This window comes from Chiloscyllium plagiosum, unplaced genomic scaffold, assembly GCF_037043375.1.
Source record: "Chiloscyllium plagiosum isolate Xiang-an unplaced genomic scaffold, Cpla_swu_hap1 HiC_scaffold_36, whole genome shotgun sequence".
Classification (NCBI taxonomy): Eukaryota; Metazoa; Chordata; class Chondrichthyes; order Orectolobiformes; family Hemiscylliidae; genus Chiloscyllium; species Chiloscyllium plagiosum.
The window spans coordinates 8,116,172-8,140,457 of NW_028270174.1; the positions used below are offsets into that span (position 1 = coordinate 8,116,172).

At 41.7% G+C, this 24,286-nt stretch overlaps 1 protein-coding gene across 5 annotated transcripts in view; it reads right to left on the reverse strand.

Moving 5' to 3' along the window:
* bmpr1ba (bone morphogenetic protein receptor type 1Ba) overlaps window positions 1-22,376 on the reverse strand; it is a 584,628-nt gene extending 562,252 nt beyond the window's left edge. For all 5 annotated transcript variants that reach the window (XM_087979920.1, XM_087979918.1, XM_087979921.1 and 2 more), the window contains exon 1: window positions 22,272-22,376. The gene's annotated coding sequence lies outside the window, so the exon portion shown is untranslated. The remainder of the gene's footprint in view (window positions 1-22,271) is intronic.
* Between the last annotated feature and the right edge of the window lie 1,910 nt (window positions 22,377-24,286).

The following is a 24,286-nucleotide window of genomic DNA, read 5'->3' on the forward strand; positions in this document are numbered from 1 at the left end:
GGGGCATTTTATTTTAACACAGAGGGTGGCTCACATGTGGAATAAACGTCCTGAGGCAGTGGGGGATGAGGGTACAATTACAACACTTAAATTTTGGATAAGTACATGACTAGGAAAGGTTTGGAGGAATATGGACCAAGAGCAGGAAGGTGGGACTAGTTTAGTTTGGGATTATGGTCTGCATGGACTGGTTGGAGCGAAGGGTCTGTTTCCGTGCTGTATGACTCTGTGACTCTCTCTGTGTCTGATCAACATGATATAGTTGAGGACCTTTCAGCTCCAGAGTTAATTATCTTTGTGACTTTTGAGCAGTCACACATTTTTGAGCAGTGCAGCAGCTGTCAGAACTGTCCTGCTTATTTCTGATGCCGGATACTATCAAGTGAAATTACAGATGTAATGATCCACAGCATATGGCAGATAACAGGCACCTGGGAATGATTAACAGTTAACAATCACATACTGGGCCATGTCAAAAACTGAGAGTGAAACATCTATCACAGCTTTCACTCCCATATAGCTGCCACCCAGATCCCACGAAGAGAAAAAGACACTTGCAGAAAATTATATATTATTAACTTCAAACTTTTCTTTGACAAACTGATAATCTCTGGTTACTGGGTTCCATGATATAGACAATGTGTTTATTATTTTGTTCTTTTTGAGCACAGAACAATTGAGGCCAGTTGAAATTCTGTTAAAACCTGAAATTAATGGTAACTAAAAGCAAAATAGTGAACATAGAACTTTACAGCGCAGTACAGGCCCTTCGGCCCTCGATGTTGCGCTGACCTATGGAACCAACCTGAAGCCCATCTAACCTACACTATTCCATTCTCGTCCATACTAATATCCAATGACCATTTAAATGCCCTTAAAGTTGGTGAGTCTACGACTGTTGCAAGCAGTGCATTCCATGCCCCTACTACTCTCTGAGTAAAGAAACTACCTCTAACATCTGTCCTATATCTATCACCCTTCAATTTAAAGCTACGTCCCCTCGTGCTAGCCATCGCCATCTGAGGAGAAAGGCTCTCACTGTCCAACCTATCTAACCCTCTGATTATCTGACGATGCTGAAAATCTAAAAAAAATACAAAATGCTCGAGAAACTCGATAGGTCTGGACACATCTGTGGAGAGAGAAACAGAATTAACATTTTAAGTCCAGTAGTTCTGAAGAACTGTGTTTCCTTTTCATGTTGCCAATTCTATGCAATTAATTTGTAGCTGGTTCATTATTAGGAATTAATATAGTCAAGAGTGTTTTAGATTTGTCTGGAATTTTCATATCTTTTCAATCTCATAATTCCAATGTTCCTGCAGCTTTTTGTTTGCATCTGTAGTGATGTCCTCAATGACAAATCATGTCATTAGAATAGGTCTGATTAAAATAAAATTAATTTCAGGGACTTTGGCTCCCTCTATGTAGAAGAGAACTATCTAAGTACTTAATTTCAGTAATAATTCTAAAGGGTTTATTTCTCGACAATAGTTTATCAAAATTTGGCATCAGTCCTGAGGACTGATACCATTAATAAAGCTTAGATTATCTACCCCCAGATTGTGACTGAGTGACTTCTGTTTCTCAGAGTTGGAAACCGGTCTCCTGCTTCTCGTTTTCTTTCTGTCTGCAAGTCAGTTAGTTACATGCAGCAGCTATATTAAAGTCGGGAGGTGGTGGCATATTGGTCATGTCACTAGTGACTCAGAGACCCAAACTAATGTTCAGGGGACGTCGGTTCAAATACCACCAAAGCAGATGGTGGAACTTGAATTTGATGAATCAATCTGGAACCAGACTCAGTATTGTGATCATAACCACTATTGTTCATTGGAGATTTTTAAAAAAAATTAAAATCCATTTAGTTAACTAATGTCCTTTAGGGACTTAAATCTGCCATCACTACCTGGTCTGGCCTATATCTGACTCCAGACCCACAGCAATGCAGTTGACACTTACAACCCTCCCAACAAACCACTTAGTTCAAGGGGATTATGGTAACAAATATTGGACTTGCAAGCGGCATCCATATTTCATTAAAGAATAAGAACAAAAAAGAGCAATCAAATCTTCAAGGTTCTGAAAAGTAGATATAGAGAAGATATTTCCAATTGTAGGGAAGACCAGTATTTGCATGTGAAATAATTGTTAATAAATCCAATAGGGGATTTAGGAGAAATCCCTAATTTCGGGGATTCCCTAAATCCCCTGAATTGGAGAGCTGGTGAGGGGGTGGAACTTGATGCTGCAAGGATTAATTGAGCTGATTAGCATGTATACATTTAAGGGGAAGCTGGACAAACATGAGAGAAAGAAGAATAGATGGCTATGCTGACAGGGTGAGCTCATAAACATCAGTATAGACCCATTGGGCTCCTTGGCCTTTTTCTGTACTATATATGTAATCATTTAGATTTGAATTTGTTATGAGAGAGAGGAAAAAAGAAAAAATATTTGGTTCACAAAACTGTGCCACGAAATTACAGGGAATTGTTGCCAGCAAATGTGGCTTGTTAGCCTTAGTTTGTAACAAGTGTGTTTTTAATGCTTCAACAGCCTTTGGTGATTCAATTCAACACAGGCTCCCTTCTCCTTCGCCTCTCTTGGCCTGTTTATTCACTTTCACGTGTTGCAGGAAGCTGTTCCTGTCCTTTGAATGCCTCATGTACTCCAAACACATTTGTTGCCTTTGATTTGAAGACTGATAACCATGCCTAGGGCAGGCTGTGCTGAGAAGATCCCAAACCTATTACAAGTTTCAAGATGCTTTAAATCTAAGTGTGTGTTAACACACAGACACAAACACTGAAATTACGCTGGTTGGAGGCACGCTCACATGCTTCCAATTAAGGTTCATTCCGGTCAATTGAAATTCTTAACAAATTTGAAGAAAATTATCAGATTCCGTGGTTTTGGGGCAGAACAGAGATCTCCCAGACTCTCACTTAAGACCATAAGACATGGGAGCGGAAGTAAGGCCATTCGGCCCATCGGGTCCACTCCACCATTCAATCATGGCTGATGGGCATTTCAACTCCACTTACCCGCATTCTCCCCGTAGCCCTTAATTCCTTGTGACATCAAGAATTTATCAATCTCTGCCTTGAAGTCATTTAGCGTCCCAGCCTCCACTGCACTCTGCGGCAATGAATTCCACAGGCCCACCACTCTCTGGCTGAAGAAATGTCTCCACATTTCTGTTCTGAATTTACCCCCTCTAATTCTAAGACTGTGTCCACGGATCCTAGTCTCCTCACCTAACGGAAACAATTTCCTAGCATCCACCCTTTCCAAGCCATGTATTATCTTGTAAGTTTCTATTAGATCTCCCCTTAATCTTCTAAACTCCAATGAATACAATCCCAGGATCCTCAGCCATTCCTTGTATGTTAAACCTACCATTCCAGGGATCATCTGTGTGAATCTCCGCTGGACACGCTCCAGTGCCAGTGTGTCCTTCCTGAGGTGTGGGGACCAAAACTGGACACAGTACTCCAAATGGGGCCTAACCAGAGCTTTATAAAGTCTCAGTAGCACAACGGTGCTTTTATATTCCAACCCTCTTGAGATAAATGACAACATTGCATTCGCTTTCTTAATCACGGACTCAACCTGCATGTTTACCTTCAGAGAATCCTCAACTAGCACTCCCAGATCCCTTTGTACTTTGGCTTTACGAATTTTCTCACCATTTAGAAAGTAGTCCATGCTTGTATTCTTTTTTCCAAAGTGCAAGATCTCGCATTTGCTCACATTGAATTCCATCAGCCATTTCCTGGACCACCCTCCCAAACTGTCTAGATCCTTCTGCAGCCTCCCCACTTCCTCAGTACTACCTGCCTGTCCACCTAACTTTGTATCATCGGCAAACTTCGCTAGAATGCCCCCAGTCCATTCATCCAGATCATTAATATATAACATGAACAGCTGCGGCCCCAACACTGAACCCTGTGGGACACCGCTTGTCACCGGCTGCCATTCCGAAAAAGAACCTTTTATCCCAACTCTCTGCCTTCTGTCAGACAGCCAATCCTCAATCTATACCAGTAGCTCACCTCGATCACCATGGGCCCTCACCTTGCTCAGCAGCCTCCAGTGTGGCACCTTATCAAAGGCCTTTTGGAAGTCTAGGTAGACCACATCCAATGGGTTTCCCTGGTCTAACCTACTTGTCACCTCTTCAAAGAATTCCAACAGGTTTGTCAGGCACGACCTCCCCTTAGTAAATCCATGTTGACTTGTTCTAATCCGACCCTACTCTTCCAAGAATTTAGAAACCTCATCCTTAATGATGGATTCTAGAATTTTACCAACAACCGAGGTTAGGCTAATTGGCCTATAATTTTCCATCTTTTGTCTTGACCCTTTCTTGAACAAAGGGGTTACAACAGCAGTCTTCCAATCATCCGGGACTTTCCCTGACTCCAGTGACTTTTGAAAGATCTCAACCAATGCCTCCGCTATTTCCTCAGCCACCTCCCTCAGAACTCTAGGATGTAGCCCATCGGGGCCTGGAGATTTATCAATTTTAAGACCTTTTAGCTTTTCTAGCACTTTCTCTTTTGTAATGGCAACCATACTCAACTCAGCCCCCTGACTCCCTTTAATTGTTGGGATATTACTCATGTCTTCCACTGTGAAGACTGATGCAAAGTACTTATTAAGTTCTCCTGCTATTTCCTTATCTCCCATCACTAGGCTTCCAGCATCAGTTTGAAGTGGCCCAATGTCTACTTTTGCCTGTCGTTCCCACAAACTCCTGCCACTTTTGCTCGACTGTCTTCCCCGCTAGGCTCTGCTTCCAGTCTATTTTCGTCAGTTCCTCTCTCATGCCCTCATAATTACCTTTATTTAACTGTAACACTATTACATCTGATTTTGCCTTCTCTCTTTCAAACTCAGACTGAACTCTACCATATTATGATTGCTGCTTCCTAAGTGTTCCCTTACTTTAAGATTTTTTATAAAGTCTGGTTCATTACATAGCTCTAGGTCCAGAATAGCCTGCTCCCTTGTGGGCTCCATCACAAGCTGTTCCAAATTTACCGCTATCTAAGGTTTTGCTTCTTTTTTTCGGGAGGGTGGGCGTCATTGGCCCATCAGTTCCTGCCCTTGGAGGAGGCGGTGATGAGATGCCTTCTTGAACTGCTGCAGTCCTTCGGGGTGTAGGGCCACCAGGGGTTTGCCCCAGTGAAGAAATACCCATTTAGTTTAAAGTCAGGATAGGGTATGACTTGGATTGGAAATTGTAGATGGTGGTGTATCAGTGGATTTATTGTCTTTGTCCTTCCAGATGGGAGGGATTGTGGGTTTATTAGCTTGGCAAATTGAAGCTTCTCTCCTTCTCCACTGTTACTCTCTCTCCTCCATATCTATCCTACTTTCCTTCCCTTTTACCCTTCAGTCAATCCATCCTTCACTGCTGTTTCTCTTTCTCCTCCACTTGTGTCTCACTTTTCTCATTAACTTCTGTCACTCACTAACTACCCCTTTGTTTTCAGCTCCTCCTCTTCATTCTTACCATAGTCTTTCCCTTCTCTCTAACCTTTTGCTATAAATTTTGTGTCTTATGGTCTTGCTCCACAACCACCTGATAAAGAAGCAGTGCTCAGAAAGCTAGTGCTTCCAAATAAACTGGTGTCGTGTGATTTTTAACTTTGTCCATCCCAATCCAACACTGGCTCCTCTAAATCATGAACTCCTCTCATCATTCACCTTGTTTTTCATCTCCTTCTTTTCTCATACTCCATATCTTTCTGACCCTTTCTCTACACTCTATTTCCCTGCCACATGAGAACTAGCATTCTGGAGACAGTAATAGAGTCACAGAGATCTATAGCACAGAAAAATGCCATTCGGCCTATTGGGTCAGAAGCAACCACATGGGGGAGTCACACAGATTTCTAAATGGTCCTGAAGTAGACCATCATCAGAGTACGTGGAACCTTGGCAGGGAGCTTCTATTGACGATTGACAGAAACTGCATGTCCAGAGTCGAAAAGTGTGTCATTGGAAAAGCAGCATCCGAGGAGAAGGAGAGTTGACGTAATGGGCATAAGCCCTTCGTCAGGAATGTGGGGGGTGAAGGAGACTGAGAGATTAATAGGAGGGTGGGGGTGGTGGGAGGGAGGTGGGAAAGTGACAGATGGATGCAGGTGGGAGGTAATTTGTAATAGGTCAGTGGGGAGGGTGGAGCAGATAGATGGGAAGGAAGATGAACAGGTAGGACAGTTCAAGAAGGCAGTGCCAAATTTGAGGGTTGGATCTGGAATGAAGTGGAGGGAGGGGAGATGAGGAAACTAGTGAAATTGATGTTGATTTCATGTGGTTGGTGGGTCCCGAGGTGGAAGATGAGGTGTTCTTCCTCCAATCAGCAGCTGGCTTGGATTTGGAGGTGGAGGCAGCCCAGGACTTGCATGTCTTTGGGGGAATGTGAGGGGGAGTTGAAGTGGTTGGTCACAGGGCGGTGGGATTGGTTGGTGAATGTGAGCAGAGATGTTCCTTTAACCATTCCATGAGTTGGCATTTTGTCTCCTGAATGCAGAGGAGACCACGTCGGGAGCAACGGACTGATCTCTCAGCAGCCTTCCCCCTCCGCATTCCCGATGAAGGGTTTATACGAGAAACATCGACTCTCCTGTTCCTCGGATGCTGCCTGACCTGCTGTGCTTTCCCAGTACCACACTTTACAACTCTGACTCTCCAACATCTGCAGTCCTCTCTTTCTCATAGAAACTGCACATTCACCCATGGGTAATGGAGTCTCATTGTCAATTGTACCAAAATTACAAGTGCCTGCTCTACCATTCAATAGGGCCATGGCTAATCTGGTTGTAAAGTTAACTTCTGGATTAGTGGTGCTGGAAAAGCACAACAGTTCAGGGCTGATGAAGGGCTTTTGCCCGAAACGTCAATTTTACTGCTCCTCGGATGCTGCCTGAACTGCTGTGCTTTTCCAGCACCACTAATCCAGAATCTGGTTTCCAGCATCCGCAGTCATTGTTTTTACCTTGTAAACTTAACTCCACTTTCCTGCCTGACACCCTCTTGATTTCCTTGTCAATCAAAAATCTGTCTAACTCAACCTTGAACACATTCAGTGTCCTATCCTCCAATGCCCCCTGTGCAAGACGAGCCTAATGTCCTACTCCTGTTCCTAATTTCTTGTAGTTGTACCATCCTAACCTACCTTGAGCTCCCTCAGGCAAATATGCCCTTCTCATCCATTTATCCTTGCCCTTCACACCTTTGTGCTCCTCTATAAAATCCTCCCTAAGCTATCCCTGTTCCATGGAGAACCATCCCAGCCTTGACATTCTATCCTTCGGCTGCAATTTTTCAGTCCTGACGACATCCTTGTAAATCTCCTCTGCACCTGCTCTAGTACGATTACATAATTACCTCACAACAGAAAGGATGCAATGATATGACCAGAACTGCACCGATTACTCTCCATGTGGCTAAACTAGGGTTTCTACAGTTCCCTGGGAATCTGTTGCCATTGTCCTTCTAGTTGGAAGAGGTTGGATATTTCAAAGATGCTGAGGAGCCTCAGTGAATTTCTGCAGTGCATCTTGTAAATGATACACACTGCTGACTCGAGGCATTGGTGGTGGAAGGAGTGGATGCTTGTGGATGTGATACCAATCAGGCAGGCTGCTTTGTCCAGGATGGTGTCAAGCTTCTTGAGTGTTGTTGACATTGCACCCATCCAGGCAAGTGGGGAGTGTTCCATCACACTTCTGACCTGTGTTTTACAGAAAGTAGACAGGCTTTAAGGACTCACAAATGAGTTACTCACTCTGGCCTGACCAGAGGCTGATTCCTAGCTTCTGACCTCTCTCATAGCCACCATTTTTATGTAGCTAGCGCATTGTCTGGCAAAATCTATTTATCTCAAATTTAAAGTTATAAATGGAGCTTACATTAGCTGTTCTTTGCAGGAGAGAATTCCACATGCTACCAGTTGTTCTGTGAACTTCTGGTTCCTAACTTCTCGAGATGACATGGTTTTGATTGTAAGAGCCCACCTCATTATTCTAGACTTGCCCACCGGTGGGAAATATTTCTCTGTAACAACTGCAGCAATTCCTTTCAAAATCTGAAAACTTCAAACAAATCACCAGCCACAACCCCCCGCCCCCCACCCATTTGTATTTCAGAGAACACAAAGCCTATTTTGTGTAATCTCTTCTCATAATTGACTCGTTACAGCCCTGGTAATATTCAGATGAATTTGCACTGTGGTGTTTCCAAGGTGTGTCAGAATACATCTGAGCAGATTGATTCAAAACCTCTACACACAGAGTCGGCTTCTCGTCGGGACAGATGTCTTGAAGTTTATTCACAACATTAACAATTTATATGTCTACAACACCACAGATTTACACAAATAAGCTGGCACACAGCTAACTGACTGAATGCAATTTACTGACGCTAGGACACAGGAGGAAGAACTGAAGGTAAGACCTGTCTATTATGCAACTGCTTAAGAAAGCAATAACCTAGTGGCATTATTACTAGACAATTAATCCAGACACTCAACTTATGTTCAGGTGACCTGGGTTCAAATCCCACCGTTAGAGATGGTAGTTTTTTTAATATAATTTATTCACAGCATCACTGGCTAGGTGAGCATCTATTGCCCATCCCTAATTGTTAAGAGTAAACCACATTGCTGTGGGTCTGGAGTCAGAATTGAATTCAATTCATGTAGAGCAGAATTTAATTCAATTTTTAAAAAAATCTGGAATTAAGAATCTACTGATGACCATGAAACCAATATTAATTGTCAAACGAAAACCACCCGGTTCACAAATCCCCTTTGAGGATGGGAATCTACCATCCTCACTTGTGACTCCAGACCCACAGCAATGTGGCTGACCCTTAACCGAGGGAATTAGGAATGGGCAATCAATGCTGGCCAAGCCAGTGATGCCCACATCCTGTGAATTAATTAAAAGGAAAATGTCTTATAAGCACCAGACTGTCTGGACTGGAATCTATGCCCTAATACATCAGGCTGTTCCCCATAATGATGCTCCCACCCTGTCATAGCCTGCAATAAAGCCAGACCCGGTCCAAAACCTAAGGCAGGAATATATAAGGAATAGGAAACTGAAATCAGACAAGATCCTTGAGGAATAACAAAGGAAGCTAGAAAGAACGTACACAAGGAATCAGGAGAACTAAAAGGGGCCATGAAGTGTCCTTGACAAGTAAGATTAAGGAGAATCCCAAGGCATTTTGTACATTTTTAGGAACAAGAGGGATCTTGGGGTTCCTGAAAGTGGTACAACAAGCAGATGAGGTGGTAATGAAGGCGTACAGCATGCTTACCTTCATCGGCCGGGACACTGAGTATAAAAGTTGGCAAGTCACTTTGCAGTTGTATGGAACTTCAGTTAAGCTACATTATGGAGCAGTGTGTGCAGTTCTTGTCACCACACTATAGGAGGGATGTGGAGGAGGTGCAGAAGAGGTTTACTGAGATTCTTTTTTACCCACTCACAGAATGAGGGCATCATTGGTTAGGCTGGCATTTATTGCCCAGAGAGCAGTTAAGAGTCAACCACATTGCTGTGGGCCTGGAGATAGCAGTAAGCCAGACCAGGTAAGATTAGTAATTTCCTTTCCTAAAGGGATTTAGTGATCCGACAATAGTTTCATGTTCAGCATTAGACTCTTAACTCCAGATTTTTATTGAATTCAAACTCCACTATCTGCTGTGGCAGGATTTGAACCTGGGTTGCCAGAATATTATCGGGGTGTCTGGATTAACAGTCCAGCAATAATACCAGTAGGCCATTGCCTTCCCTTGTTTGAAGTGTATTAACTAAAAGGAGAAAGTGGACAAACTTGAATTAGTTTTGCCAGAGCATCGGAGGCTGAGGGGTGACCTGATAGAAATCTATAAAATTACGTGAGTTGTAGACAGTGTTGATAGTCAGAATCTCTCTCTCTCAGGATGGAAATGTGCTGGGCAAGATGTCGGAGGGAATCCTGAGGAACAGGATTTACATCAATTTGGAAAGGCGAGAATTGATCTGGGATAGTTAACATGACATTGTATGTGGGAAATCATGTCTCACTAGCTTGTTTAAATTTTTTTGAACAAGTAACAAACAGGATTGATGAAGGCAGAGCAGTGGACTGGAGTAAGTTGTTCAACAAGGTTCCTCATGGTAGACTGGCTGGCAAGGTCAGATCATATGGAATACAGGGAGTAGTAACCATTTGGATACAGAACTGGCCTGAAGATAGAAGACAGATTGGTGCTGGAGAGTTGCTTTTCAGACTGCAGGCTTGTGACTAGTGATGTACCACATGACCCAGTGCCTGGGTCCGCTGCTTTTTGTCATTTATATAAATGATTTTGATGTGAATGTAGGAGGTATAGTTAGTAAGTTTGCAGATGACACCAAAACTGGAAGTGTGGTGGACAGCGAGGCAAGTTACCTCAGAGTACAATGGGATTTTGATCAGATGGGCCGAGGAGTGACAGATGGAGTTTAATTTATATAAATGTGAGGTGCTGCATTTTGGAAAGGCAAATCAGGGCAGGACTTATACACTTAATGGTAATATTGTGGAGAGTGTTGCTGAACAAAGAAATATTGGAATGCAGGTTTATAGTTCGTTGAAAGTGGAGTCACAGCTGAATAGGATAGTGAAGAAGGCTTCTGGTATGCTTTCCTTTATTGGTCAGAGTATTGAGTACAGGAGTTGGGAGGTCACATTGCAGCTGTACAGGGCATTGTTTAGGCCACCTTTGGAATACCGTGTGCAATTCTGCTCTCCCTGCTACAGGAGAAATGTTGTGAAACTTGAAAAGGTTCAGAAAAGATTGACAAGGATGTTGCCATGGTTGGAGGGTTTGAACTATAGGGAGAGGCTGAATAGGCTGAGGTTGTTTTCCTTGGAGCGTTGGAGACTGAGGGGAGACCTTGTAGAGGTTTATCAAATCATGAGGGGCATGGATAGGATGAGTAGACAAGGTATTTTTTCCGGGAAGGGGGAGTCAAAAACTAGGGGGTATAGGTTTAAAATGAGCGGGGAAAGATTTAAATGGGATCTAAGGGGCAAAGTTTTCATGCAGAGGGTGGTGCGTGTATGGAATGAGCTGTCAGAGGAAGTGGTGGAGGCTGGTACAATTGCAACATTTGAAAGTGGATGGGTACATGAATAGAAAGGATTTAGACAGATATGGGCCAAATGCTGGCAAATGGGACGAGATTGATTTAGGATATCTGGTCGGCATGGACAAGTTGACCAAATAGACTGTTTCTGTGCTGTACATCTCTATGACTCCACAACTAGGGGGCATAGGTTTAAGGTGAGAAGGGGAAAGTCTAAGGGAGATGTGCAAGGCAAGTCTTTCTATACAGAGGGTGGTAGGTGCCTGGAACTCTGCCAGTGGAGGTGGCAGAAGTAGATATGACAGCAAAGCTTGAGAGACACATGAATCAGCAGGGAATACAGGGGTATGAACCATGTGCAAGCAAATGGGACTAGTTTAGAATGGCACCATAGTCAGCACAGGTATGATGGGCTGAAGGGCCTGTTCCTGTGCTGTAGTGTTCTGTGTTGGTGAAAATCTGAAGTCTATCTCTTACTGCATGACTAAGAAACTCCTTCAAGCTGTGGGAAAAAAAAGTCTGATGCATTAGTTTGACTGTCACAGATGCTGAGTTTCTCCAGCATTCTCTGTGTTTATTTCAGATATCCAGCAGCTGCCTTTGTTGACATTCTACTGGCGAGTTCTCATGATTGCTCGAGGCTTCCTCTGTTGTATATTATGCAGTAAAGTGAGACTGATTGTGTTGGGACAGAAGTGAAAAAAGGCATGGCTGGGATAACTAACTGGGAGAAAATAGGTAAACAATGAAAGGGAGAGCGAGGATGAATTTCCAAACGAAATGATATATAGAATACAAACAGCCCTCATAATGAGCAGATATGGAAATGTGTTGCTGGAAAAGCGCAGCAGGTCAGGCAGCATCTAGGGAACAGGAGAATCGACGTTTCGGGCATTAGCCCTAATGCCCGAAACGTCGATTCTCCTGTTCCCTAGATGCTGCCTGACCTGCTGCGCTTTTCCAGCAACACATTTCCATCTCTGATCTCCAGCATCTGCAGACCTCACTTTCTCCTCATAATGAGCAGTCAAGCTGCTCTTTTGGAAAAGGTTTGGACCGGAACCCGCACCTCTAAGTGGCTGTCAGAGACTGCACAATCCAGTAAAAGTGCCGGATTCAAACAAAAACAGAAATTGTTGGAGAAACTCATTGTGGGTCTGGCAGCATCTGTGGAGAGAGAGAGAGAGAAAAAGAGAATTACGTTTCAAGTCCAGTGACCCTTCTTCAGAAGTGTCTGACTGCTAACCTGAACTCTTTCTGTGCTTTTAGGAACAGCCCTGCATTCTGAAATAAATTTCGTCAGTTCTAATATTCTGCAATATTATCAAGTAGATTAGATTAGACTCCCCACAGTGTGGAAACAGGCCCTTCAGCCCCACAAGTCCACACTGACTCTCCGAAGAGTAACCCACTGACTAATGCACCTAACACTATGGACAATTTAGCATGGCCAATTCACCTGACCTGCACATCTTTAGATTGTGGGAGGAAACCGGAGCACCCGGAGGAAACCCACGCAGACACAGGGAGAATGTGCAAACTCCACACAGACAGTCACCCGAGGCTGGAATCAAACCTGGGACCCTGGCGCTGTGAGGCAGCAGAGCTAACCACTGAGCCACCGTATCACCCCTATTCCTTCTATTCGGGGTAAAGGGTATTTTACCATAAATTGTTTTAATTCACCTGTACCTTTGGGTGTGACTTTAATGTAGCTCCATGGCGAAAAGGGTGGTGCTGGAAAAGCACAGCAGGTCAGGCAGCAGCTGAGGAGCAGGAGAATTGAAGTTTCCAGCATAAGCTTGATTCGTGATGAAGGGCTTACGCCCGAAACGTAGACTCGCCTGCTCCTCGGATGCTGCCTGACCTGCTGTGTTTTTCCAGCACCACACTCTTCGACCCAGATTCTAATAATTGCCAAGATTACCTGGCACAAAAGTATTCTCTTATCAGTGACGGCAAGTTTTTTAAAAATGTTTTAAGTAGTTAAGTCGATAAATTGATAGCTTTGTGATTTGATGATTGATTTTATTCACATGCACCTAAGTACAGTGAAAAGCTTTGTTTTGCAAGCAATGCTAGGATCTTCAGAGGTGCTGACTGCTCTGTCAGTGACCAAACCAAGGATCACTGTCTGAGGACTCCTCTACTGAAGGATTCAAAAAGACTTCTACATTGCTAAAGCCAACATTTTGAAGGTCCCACAAGCTTCTTTGATCCCTTCTAGATTATAATCGCAAACCTCAAGTGGGAACAGCATGAATGATTGTTATCTTGGAAGTAATTTTTTTTAACCTCATAGAATCCATACAATATGGAAACAGACCATTAGGCCCAACAAGTCCACACTGACCCTTCAAAGAGTATCCCACCCAGACCCATTCCCCTGCTACTTTACATTTCCCCTGACTAACGCACCTAACCTACACATCCCTGAACACAATGGACAATTTAGCATGACCAATTCACCCAGCCTGCACATCTTTGGACTGCGGGAAGAAACCGGAGCACCTGGAGGAAACCCACGCAGACACGGGGAGAATGAGCAAACTCCACACAGCCACCCAAGTCTGGAATCAAACCTGGGTCCCTGGTATAGGAGTAGTGTGAGGCAGCAGTGCTAACTACTGAGCCACCATGCCACCCCCACTGTGCAGTCCATTCCACACACGGTCTTTCTATTTTAGTCCTTATGCTTCACACAAGCCTCCTCCCATCTCATTTTATCTCACACGATCAACATAAGCTTCTATGTGTTCCTCCCTCATAAAGTTAACCATTAGTCCCTGTAATATCGCTATGCCATTTAACTTAACCACTTATCTTGGCAACGAGCTTCACATTATTATTACTCTCTGGGTAAGGGAAGTTTCATCAATTCCCTTTGTGATATAACAATGGCAATCTAATATTATGACTTCTCATTATTGTCTCCCAAGTGGATTTTTTTTGTGTCTGCTGTGCCTGTCACAGTTTTAAAGATCTCTGTCAGGTCACCCACTTACTCATCCCATCTTTAGAGAAAAGAGTCTCCACTTGTTCATGTTTTCCTGATAGCCATACAAAACCCGTTATGGTACATATGTAGGCCATTCTGCCCACCATGTCAGCTCCGTCTCCCTGAATTTTGTTAAGGCAAACCAGGGTGGGACCTATACAGTTAATGGTAGGGTTCTGAGGGATGTTAAAAAAGACGGTGACCTGGGGTGCAGGTGTATAGTTCCTCGAAAGTGGAGTTGCAAGCAGGCAGGGTGATGAAGGAGAAGTTGGTGTGCTTGCCTTCACTGGTCAGAGCATTGAGTATAGGAGTTGGGAGGTCATGTTACAACTGTGCAGGACATTGTTGAGGCCACTTTTGGAATACTGCATACAATTCTGGTCTCCCTTCTACAGGAAGGATGTTGCTAAATTTGTGAAAAGATTGACAAGGATGTTGCCAGAGTTGGAGGGTTTGAGCTGTAGGGAGAGGCTGAATTGACTGAGGCTATTTTACCCTGGAACATCAGAGGCTGAGGGATGACCTTATAGAGGTTTATAAAATCATGAGGGGCATGGAGAGGGTAAATAGACAAGGTCTTTTCCTAGGGTGGGGTGGGGGGAGTCCAAAACTAGAGGATGAGAGGGGTAATATTTAAAAGGGACCTGAGAGCCAACTTTTGCATGAAGAGGGTGATACGTGTATGGAATGAGCTGCCAGAGGAAGTGGCAGAGTTGGGTACAATTACAACATTTAAGAGGCATTTATGAGATTTAAGGGATATGGGCCAAATACTGGCAAATGGGACTAGGCCACGTTGGGATGTCTGGTCAGCATGGATGAGTTGGACTGTAGGGTCTGTTTCCATGCTGTAAGACTTCATGACTCTATATTTCAATAAAATCATCTTTCATCCTTTTGATTTCCAATGAATATAAATCCACTCTGTGTAACCTTCCCTCATACAATTAGCCCTTCATCCGAAGAATGGACATTCTCCATACTGCTCCGAGTACAGTTACGTCTGAAAATAGCCAGTAGCCTGGTGGTATTATCGCTAGATCATTAATTCAGAGACTAAGGTAATGTTCTGTTGGACCTGGGTTCAAATCTCACCATGACAAATGGTGGCATTTGAATTCAGTAATAATCTGGAAATAAGAGCCTAATGATGACCATGAAACCATTGTTGATTGTTGGGAAAACCCATCTGGTTCACTAATGCCCTTCAAGGAAGGAAATCTGTACCTGGCCTGGCCCATTTGTGACTCCAATACCACAGCAACATGGCTGACTCTTAATTATCCTCTGAGCAATTAGGATTGGGCAATAAATCCCTAGTCAGGAATGTCCACATCCCATGAATGAATTTTTAAAAAGCATTGGTTCTCAAGCCATTGAATCTTTGTTTGGCTGTACCTACTCATTCAACATAAAACCCTCCAACAACTCATTCAAGTTGCAGTTTTTCATGTGGGAGGCTTGACAACCTATATCAGCAAGCCACTGTATTACAGTGAGAAACTTATAGCCGAGCCCACTCCTACCCTTTGCCAATATCTAAATAAGTAGAGGGTACAGAATAGAATCAGGAATGGAACAACAATCCAGTTTTCCTCTGCACCTCATGGTTGGATGATTGTAGCTAACAATCCACATTGATTTCACTGATTTGGCATAATGGGAACATCCAAGGTTGGAGTTCATAATCTATGCTGACATTTTAGTGCTGTGCGGAAGGAGTGCAGCACTGTCAAAGATGTTGATGGAATATTAAAGTGAAATCCCCTCCCAAGCAGACAAAAACAAGTCCAACACACCAGTCATAGAGATGTACAACATGGAAACAGATCCTTCTGTCTAACCCATCCATGTCAACCAGGTATCCAAATTTAATCTAGTCTCATTTGCCAGCCTTTGGCCCACATCGCTCTAAATCCTTCCTATCCATATACCCATCCACATGCCTTATAAATGTTGCAATGATATTAGTCTCCACCACTTCCTCTGGCAGCTCATTCCATACACGCACCACCCTCTGCATGAAAAAGTTGTCCTTTAGGTCCCTTTTACCCTCTCACCTTAAACCTATGCCCTCTAATTTTGGACTCCCCTAACTGGGGAAAAGATCTTGTCTATTTACCCTATCCATGTCCCTCGTGATTTCATAAACTTCTATAAAGTCACCCCGCAACCCCTGATGCTCCCTATACCTCAAAACCTCCAATACTGGCAACATATTTGTAAATCTTTTCTGAATCATTTCAAATTTCTCAACGTCCTTTCTATAGCAGGGAAGATCAGAATTGAATGCAGTCAAAGAAGATAGGGTGTATTCCCTAAATTCCTGGCAAATACTTATCCCTCAGGAAACACTTAAAACAGATTATCTCATTACCATTTATCTCACTGCTGTTTGTGGGAGCCTGTAGTTCATCAAAATTGTCTGCGATATGTTCTAAGTTTTAACAGTGACTACACTTTTAAAGTACTGAATTAGCATTAGGCACTTAGGGATGCACAAGATGATGAAAGATAATTTATAAATGCAAGTCTATCTTTTTTGTTAATTGAGATAATACTTGTGCAAAAGACATTTAACCAAATTCAAGTTTGATCATTACATTCCTGGGTCTCACTATCACTCCAGTGAACATAAGGGAGTACATATTCACCTCTGTAAAAGTAAACGCACAAACCATTTATGGAAAAGTCTGTCACCACTGAAGCTGAGAAGTTACCTACAGCAACCATGGATTTGTAACAGTCGCCATTTCTGTCTGATTTTCATTAGAATGTAGTCTAACATGATCACATATCCCATCCAATGAATGTATGCATTCACAGGATCCAACAATCCCATTATAGAAGAGACATTTCATAAGTAGTCTGTTCACAACCTCAGAACTCTAAAGCCACTGAGATACTTTTAACCATGTAATGTAGGCCTCCCCTCCACTCAACTTCATTCCCCACCCCCAGCAGCTAGTTTGAACCCCCCAAGCTCCCCGAAACAACTGCTGCTTTTGTTTGGCACAAACTCAATGGGCTCAATCGCCTCTTTCTATACAGAACCATTTCGTAATTCTATGTGAGGTAAAGGATAAATATTGGTCCAAACACTTGGGAGGGCTCCTCACCTCTTTGTCAAAATAGTTCCACTGCGTCATTTTAACATTCCCTTGAGAGGGCAGATTGGGTTTCAGTTTTACATCTCATTCAAAGTACAGCACCTTCTACTGGGCAGCACTCCCTCCCTGGATTCTGGTGCAAGTTTCCGTGAATAATTTGATCTCACAACCTTCTGACTTCGAAACAAAACTGCAAACAGCAAACCCCTGGCTGGGATCTGAAATACTGCAAAGGGATATTTTGTAGACACCTGAGAGGGCAGACAGGATACTTAGTTTAATCCCTCATCCCTGAAAAGGTTATAATCTTTCATGCTACAATAAATATTAAGGGTTTTCTCATTAACATAGCAACATTGTGCACAACAGCTTCTTCAGAATTGCAAGGGTTGCATACATTTTTATTCCAGACAGGTCACAAAATAAAATTCACAATCAATGATTTTGACACCATCAAATTAATTGAGGTTGTACTATTACATGGATTCTGTGCTAATACTTAAACTACTGAGAGCAAACATGCAGTGTTACCAAATAATTTGATAGTACAGTAAAACTTAATTTTTTTATTAAGTATAATCTCAATTTCTACACATTATAAAATAAATGCTAATCACTGTAACCATGACTGCTGTTTCGGTCTAGTCCGAACCAGACTTTAGCCAACAATAATAATGTCATTGCCAACATAACTATTTATATCCAGCACCTAGGAACTGGCTTGCAAAGGCTAAACTTCATAAAAATCAGATTGGAAATAAAGAAAAGTAGTTAAAATCAGATTTTACTACCTCATTAGCTAAAACATAAGTAAGAAACATCATGCATTTATATTGCACCTTATCTTGTGCCTACATTGAGAAACAGTGAGAACCCATTTCAAATGTTTTCAGTCAGATTTCAACTAGAGAGCAAAATATTTTTATAACTTCACGTGAATTTTTTTTATGATGACCAAAGATTGAGATACCTATTTTTACACTTGTACAACCAATACATTATATTTCACAGAGATGTTTTTTTTCTTTATAGACAGCATGTGATAATCAGTTCAAACTGCCCTGTGGCGACCGGCTGCCTTTTAAAAAAAAATTCTTTCCAGAATCCTCATGCAAAATTCCTGCACTAATCAGAATTGGGGCTTATGTTTCAGAGTCTAAATATTTGCAGGCTCAATGCATCATTCCTCACTCTCCTTACCTTACTGTAAAGTGCTTCAGGATTTCCAGAAGTTGAAAAGGACACCATATCGAATGAAGTCTTATTTTTTAACTATTCCTCTTATACTCCCATCTCCAATCTCATCCACTCTGTTGCATCACCTGGTATAGATTGCTAATTACCAGTATAAATGCATTTACTTCCTCAGCAACCATCATGTGGTAGCTCATATTTTGTTCTTGAATAATTATATTTTTTATTACCATCTGCCCCCATCCCCCACTGACCAACCACCTTTCCTCTCCCCCGCCCCCATCCCCAGCAAAGGTTGAGTCAACTTCACTGTAGCAATCTGGTCAGAGATGACCATTTCAATATTTCAACAGGTATGCTGATTGGCAGTGAGACACAAAATTTAATTTGTTGACTTCAATCATACATGTCAGGTACATGGGCAGAAACTATTTCAGATTTTCTTTGGTCTTTGAGTGTCACTGACAAGGTCAGCACTTGTTGGCTAACACTAATTTACCTTGAACAGAGTGGCTTACTAGACTGTTTCAAAGCACTGTTAAGTGTGAACCCCATCATTGTGTGTCTGGAGTCACATGTTAAGGTAAGGACAGCAGCTTTTTTTCATTAAAGGACATTAGGAAACCTTTAGTTTTCTTTAAACACCAATGAACAATGATTACAAATACAGAAATTGCTGGAAAAGCTCAGTAAGGCTGGCAGCATCTGTGGAGAGAAATCAGAGTTACTATTTTAGGTCCAGTGTCTCTTTTTCAGACCAACTGAGCTTTCCCAACATTTTGTGGCTTTGTTTCTGATTTCCAGCATCTGCAGGTCTTTCAATTTTTATGAACAATGATTACATTAAACCAACTTTCTTGTTCAATTCCAGATTCTTAATGGATTCAAATTTCACCATCTTCCATGTCCCAAGAACATTAGCCTGAGGTTCTGGATTACGTTAGTATAGTGACATTATCAGAATGATATCTCTTCCGCAACAATCATACTTGTTCACCTCCCTCCAGATAACTACTGGTATCACTCTAATCAGTAGCCTTAAGCAAAAATAATAACAATTTAGTTAAATATTTGTTTCCCTCCTGTATTACACAAAGTACTGGCAATAGCCCAGCTTGTAACTATTTATGGAAATTAGGAGTTGCAATATAAGTACAGAAAGGATGTGATTGAACAGTAAAAGAAAACACATTAAAAAGGATCAGCAACAAACAGGGGAATCAGACATCAAGTACAACCCATGGTTACAAAAATGCCTCATAACAGGAAACAAATGTTTGGAGATTGACTCTAAATGTGGTATTTGGTCCCATTTTAATAAAAGGTACTCTGATACAATACAACAGTTGACAAACTATGCAGTATACATTGCGAAATATCAACTCAGCCTGAGCAATCTTAAATAAATCGACCTTGAGAGAATTAGCAAACAAAAGTTGCTAATGTGTATTTGAAAATGAAATTCATTCTGAACATAGGCCATTTCTCTAAAGGGACAGTCTTGCGAACAATCATTCAAAAAAAATCTGAATCAGGAAAGCAAGGACATTTTTAGTGGAAAAAGAAAATTGAACTCTTACATTCAAACCTAATTCACCTTTCTGCACTCATCTAAAGCCAGATATGATAGGGGTATTTGAGAGACTTTTAGATAAGCACATGAATATGCAGGAAATTGAGGGATATTGACCAAGTGCAGGCAGAAGGGATGAGTTTAATTTGGCGTCATGTTCGGATCAACATCGTGGACCAACTGGCCCGTTCCTCTGCTGTTCTCCTCACTTATCATGGTAATTTATGTGCAATTTTTACATGAAACTAGCATGAACTTTATCTTTAAGTTTTGGGTGCCTGATTTACCCAGAATACATCAAGCTGGACTATACGCATTCACAATGGCAGAAAATGATTTAAGAAAGTAACTATGGAACAATTAGACTCATATCTCTCCGAAATAAGTTACTCGAGCCGACAAAGTGGAATAAGATTAGTGAATGTACGAAAGGTGTGACTAACAGAGTTAGTCAACACAGATCGCAAGGAAATGTCAATTTTGATTAATTGAACTATGCATTGAGACAAATAGAATGCAATGCATACAGCATATTTGTGCATTCCAAAAAAAATCTTGAGGGCAAAAGATATGCCTTTCCTATGGAATTTTCCATTTCCAATTCAATTATTTGAAGTAATAACTTTTCATAAGTGTATCTGTAAGACAATGGCAAAAATTAAGTTCAGGATTCTCTTACTTTCATTACATATACAGTATCATATTTTCAATAAATTAATATGTCGCAATGCAGCACATTTCTCTGTCAGTGTCCCGATTTCAGATGAAAGCTTTGTCTGTCTTCTCAGGTGGAAGTAAAATATCCCACTACACTGGGGGAAAGCTCCCCATGGGACCTTTTACAGCCAGCTAAGAAGATGAATGGAATTGACTGTAGATGGATATCTTTAAAAATACAATCAGAAAATGACTGGTATTCATGAATTACCAGGATAAGAAGCACTCAAAAAAGACACAGTGGCTGTGAATGGTAAACCACTTTAAATTGCAGTCCTCGAGTGTTTGTGTAATTCCACACAACTCAGTCTTCATCAATCAATGGATGACCAGCGTGTATCTGGGACACCCAGTTATTTCCCATTCTTTGTAAAAAGAAAATCCAAAGCATTGTCACTTTTTTTTTGAACAGCATGTACTCTGGATATTGTAGGCAATGGCTCATTCACACTATATTTGTTCTTTTCAATCACTTCCAACTATTGCACTCTTTTAACGGATAAGAAACTATCCGACATTTAAAATATTTTAATTATCAATTAACCTGTTTTACTATCCACACTGGAGTTTTACTGATATTGTATCTAGTTGTAGTGAAAATAAGTACAACTTTGTTCACTGGACAGGCAAGACATGAGTTGAAAATGGAAATGTAGTGGTTTTGGCTGCTACATCGCAGTCAACATAAACCATTTCAACAAGTGTATTATTTAATCCTGACTTTTGAATTATTACAACAGTATGCCAAACAAAGTTAGACAGTTCTTGTTTTATGAATAAATGCAACAAAAATCCAATCATATTCCACTATTCGAAGTGAAAAAACACAAATAGTTTATTTTCTTCTGAGAGGGTTTAGATGAATACGTTGTTGATGAATGGAAGGAGCAGGATGTTGGGTGACAGAAGAAATTTCTTGGACTTTTCTCCAACTGAGCTGTTCAGTCACGTTGGGTTTTTTTTTTGACATAGTGGTTCTGACTAATCTCTCCACTTACTAAAATAAAGTATCACAGAAATTCCGAGTGTGTACAGTCACAAACATATTGAAGAGAATAAATAGCGAACGTGACTTTACTGAACAAAAAAACTCAACAAGAATTGAAAACTTCCCACTGAGTGAACTAATCTAGGTGTTCATCTTTAGATTGGACAAAGACAACAGAAAGAGTGAAAGAGTGAAATCCTTCCTGAAGACAAATTTGTCCCAAAGATAAGGTGTTGTGCAACTTGTCCTAAAAAGTCTCTGCATTTTAACATTCAAACTTAACAATATTTCCAAATTATAAATTCACAACATATTTATAATCTATTAGGTTTAAAATATATTCATAATTTGAAAGCATTCTAAATTTAACCATAGCAATGCAATCATTGTTAATCCTTTGGTAGTATTTTCTTAAAACCTCAAATGGATTTTGTGGCAATATTCTCCAGTACAGCACTTGGCAGGATCGTAGCGAACGAGCGCCTCCTTTTACTTTTTGATATGTTTGTGGGTCTCACATATACACACACATTTAAACACACACAGGTACCTTCACTGCAAACTCCTGCACTCTCCGCTTGCCCTGCTTTAATCTCTGGCAATGATCTTCAGCCGCTGCTGAATGCTTCTTTCTTGCTTTGCTCCCACTTCACACGGGAGCACTGGAGGTTGTTTGCAGTGATGGGTTAAAAGTCCCCCCCTTCCTCCTCCTTCTCCACCTCCCCCACTTTTGGCTCTCGCTCCTTCGGCGCGTCTCCAATGACTGACAGACCAGTCTCGGGCTCCGGGCTCTCAGCAGCAGCAACACTTCGGCAATCTCCGGCAATAGCAAGGCTTCGGCAATCTCCGGAGGCAATTCGTCCCCCGGACTCCTCGTTTCATCACCTACACTTCGGCAATCTCCGGCAATGGAGCTAAATTGGACCATTGTCAATGTAACCTCCCCTTCAAATAATGGCTTTTCCTACTTTGTTTTGCTCATACCCATCTACCAACTGAGTGAACTAATCTAGGTGTTCATCTTTAGATTGAGTTAAAAATCACACAACACCAGGTTATACCCACTAGGTTTATTTGAAAGCACGAGCTTTTGGAGTTCTGCTCCTTCATACTTCTAAATAAACCTGTCGGACTATAACTTGCTGTTGTGTGAATTTTCACCAACAACAGCACCTCCACATCATCTTTAGATTGGATAAAGACAACAAAAAGAGTGAAATCCTTCCTAATAACAATTTTCATACAATCTCAACAGTGTGGAAACAGACAATTTGGCCCAACAAGTCCACACTGGCCCTCTGAAGAGCATCCCACCCAGACCCATTCCCCTACCCTATTATTTTACATTACCCCTGATTAATGCACCTAACCTACACACCCCTGAACACTACGGGCAATTTAGCATGGTCCATTCACCTAACCTGCACATCTTTGGATTGTGAGGGGAAACCGGAGCACCCAGAGGAAACCCACGCAGACACAGGAAGAATGTGCAAACTCCACACAGACAGTCACCTGAGGCTGGAATTGAACCCAGGTCCCTGGTGCTGTGAGGCGGCAGTGCTAACCACTGAGCCACCATGCCACCTTTAAACTTTATCCCAAAAAAAGGTGTTGTGCAACTTGTTCTAAAATTCTCCGCATTTTAACATTCAAACTTGACCAATAGTTTGAAATTATAAATTCACAAAATATTTACAATTGATTAGGTGTAAGATATATTCATATTCTGAATGCATTCTAAACTTAACTTTTGGAATTCACTGCCACAAAAGTTTGTGGAGGCTAGGTCATTGAGTATATTTAAGATGGAGATAGAATTGTCAAAGGGATCAAGGATTACTGGGAGAAAGTGGGAAAAAGGGGTCAAAAAACTTATCAGCCATGATTGAAGGGCAGAAACAAAAAATACTGCCGCTGCTGGAATCCAAGATAGACAAGCAGGAGACAGGGAGAACACAGCAAGCCAGGCAGCATCCAAAGGTGGAGAAGTCGACATTTCAGGCTAAAGGGCAGAGCAAACACAATGGGCTGAATGGCCTAATTTCTGCTCCTATGTCTTATTTCTTAACAACAGTTGCTATCTTTGGACACACAATGACTTAAAAAAGAACAGACAGAGTAACTATATCTTTTAACTTTGTTCCGACTTCTTTCTAACTTGTTCTTAAGTTTTTGTACCTAGGTATTTGAACCTAAGATGGTGGCTTGTGTGGCAACATTGAAAATGTTGCACTGTACTCCTGTTCTGAAGTACACATGACAATAAGTTCTAAATCTAAAGATAATCTAAAGAAATCTAAAGTTTAAATGAAGGAGCAAAGATAACTTTAATGAAAATTAGGAGATCATATCAAAGTAAAGGGCCAAATGCAGGAAAATGGGATTATAACAGATGGAAGCTTGATGAATGGTGCAGACATGATGGGCGGAAGGGCCTCTTTCTGTCCTGTTAGAAACAATTGATTGAAGAGTATAAGGTGGACTGCAGCAGTTCAAGAAGGCAGCTCATCACCACCTTCTGAAGTGCAACTAGGGATAGGCAATAAACACTGGGCCAGCCAG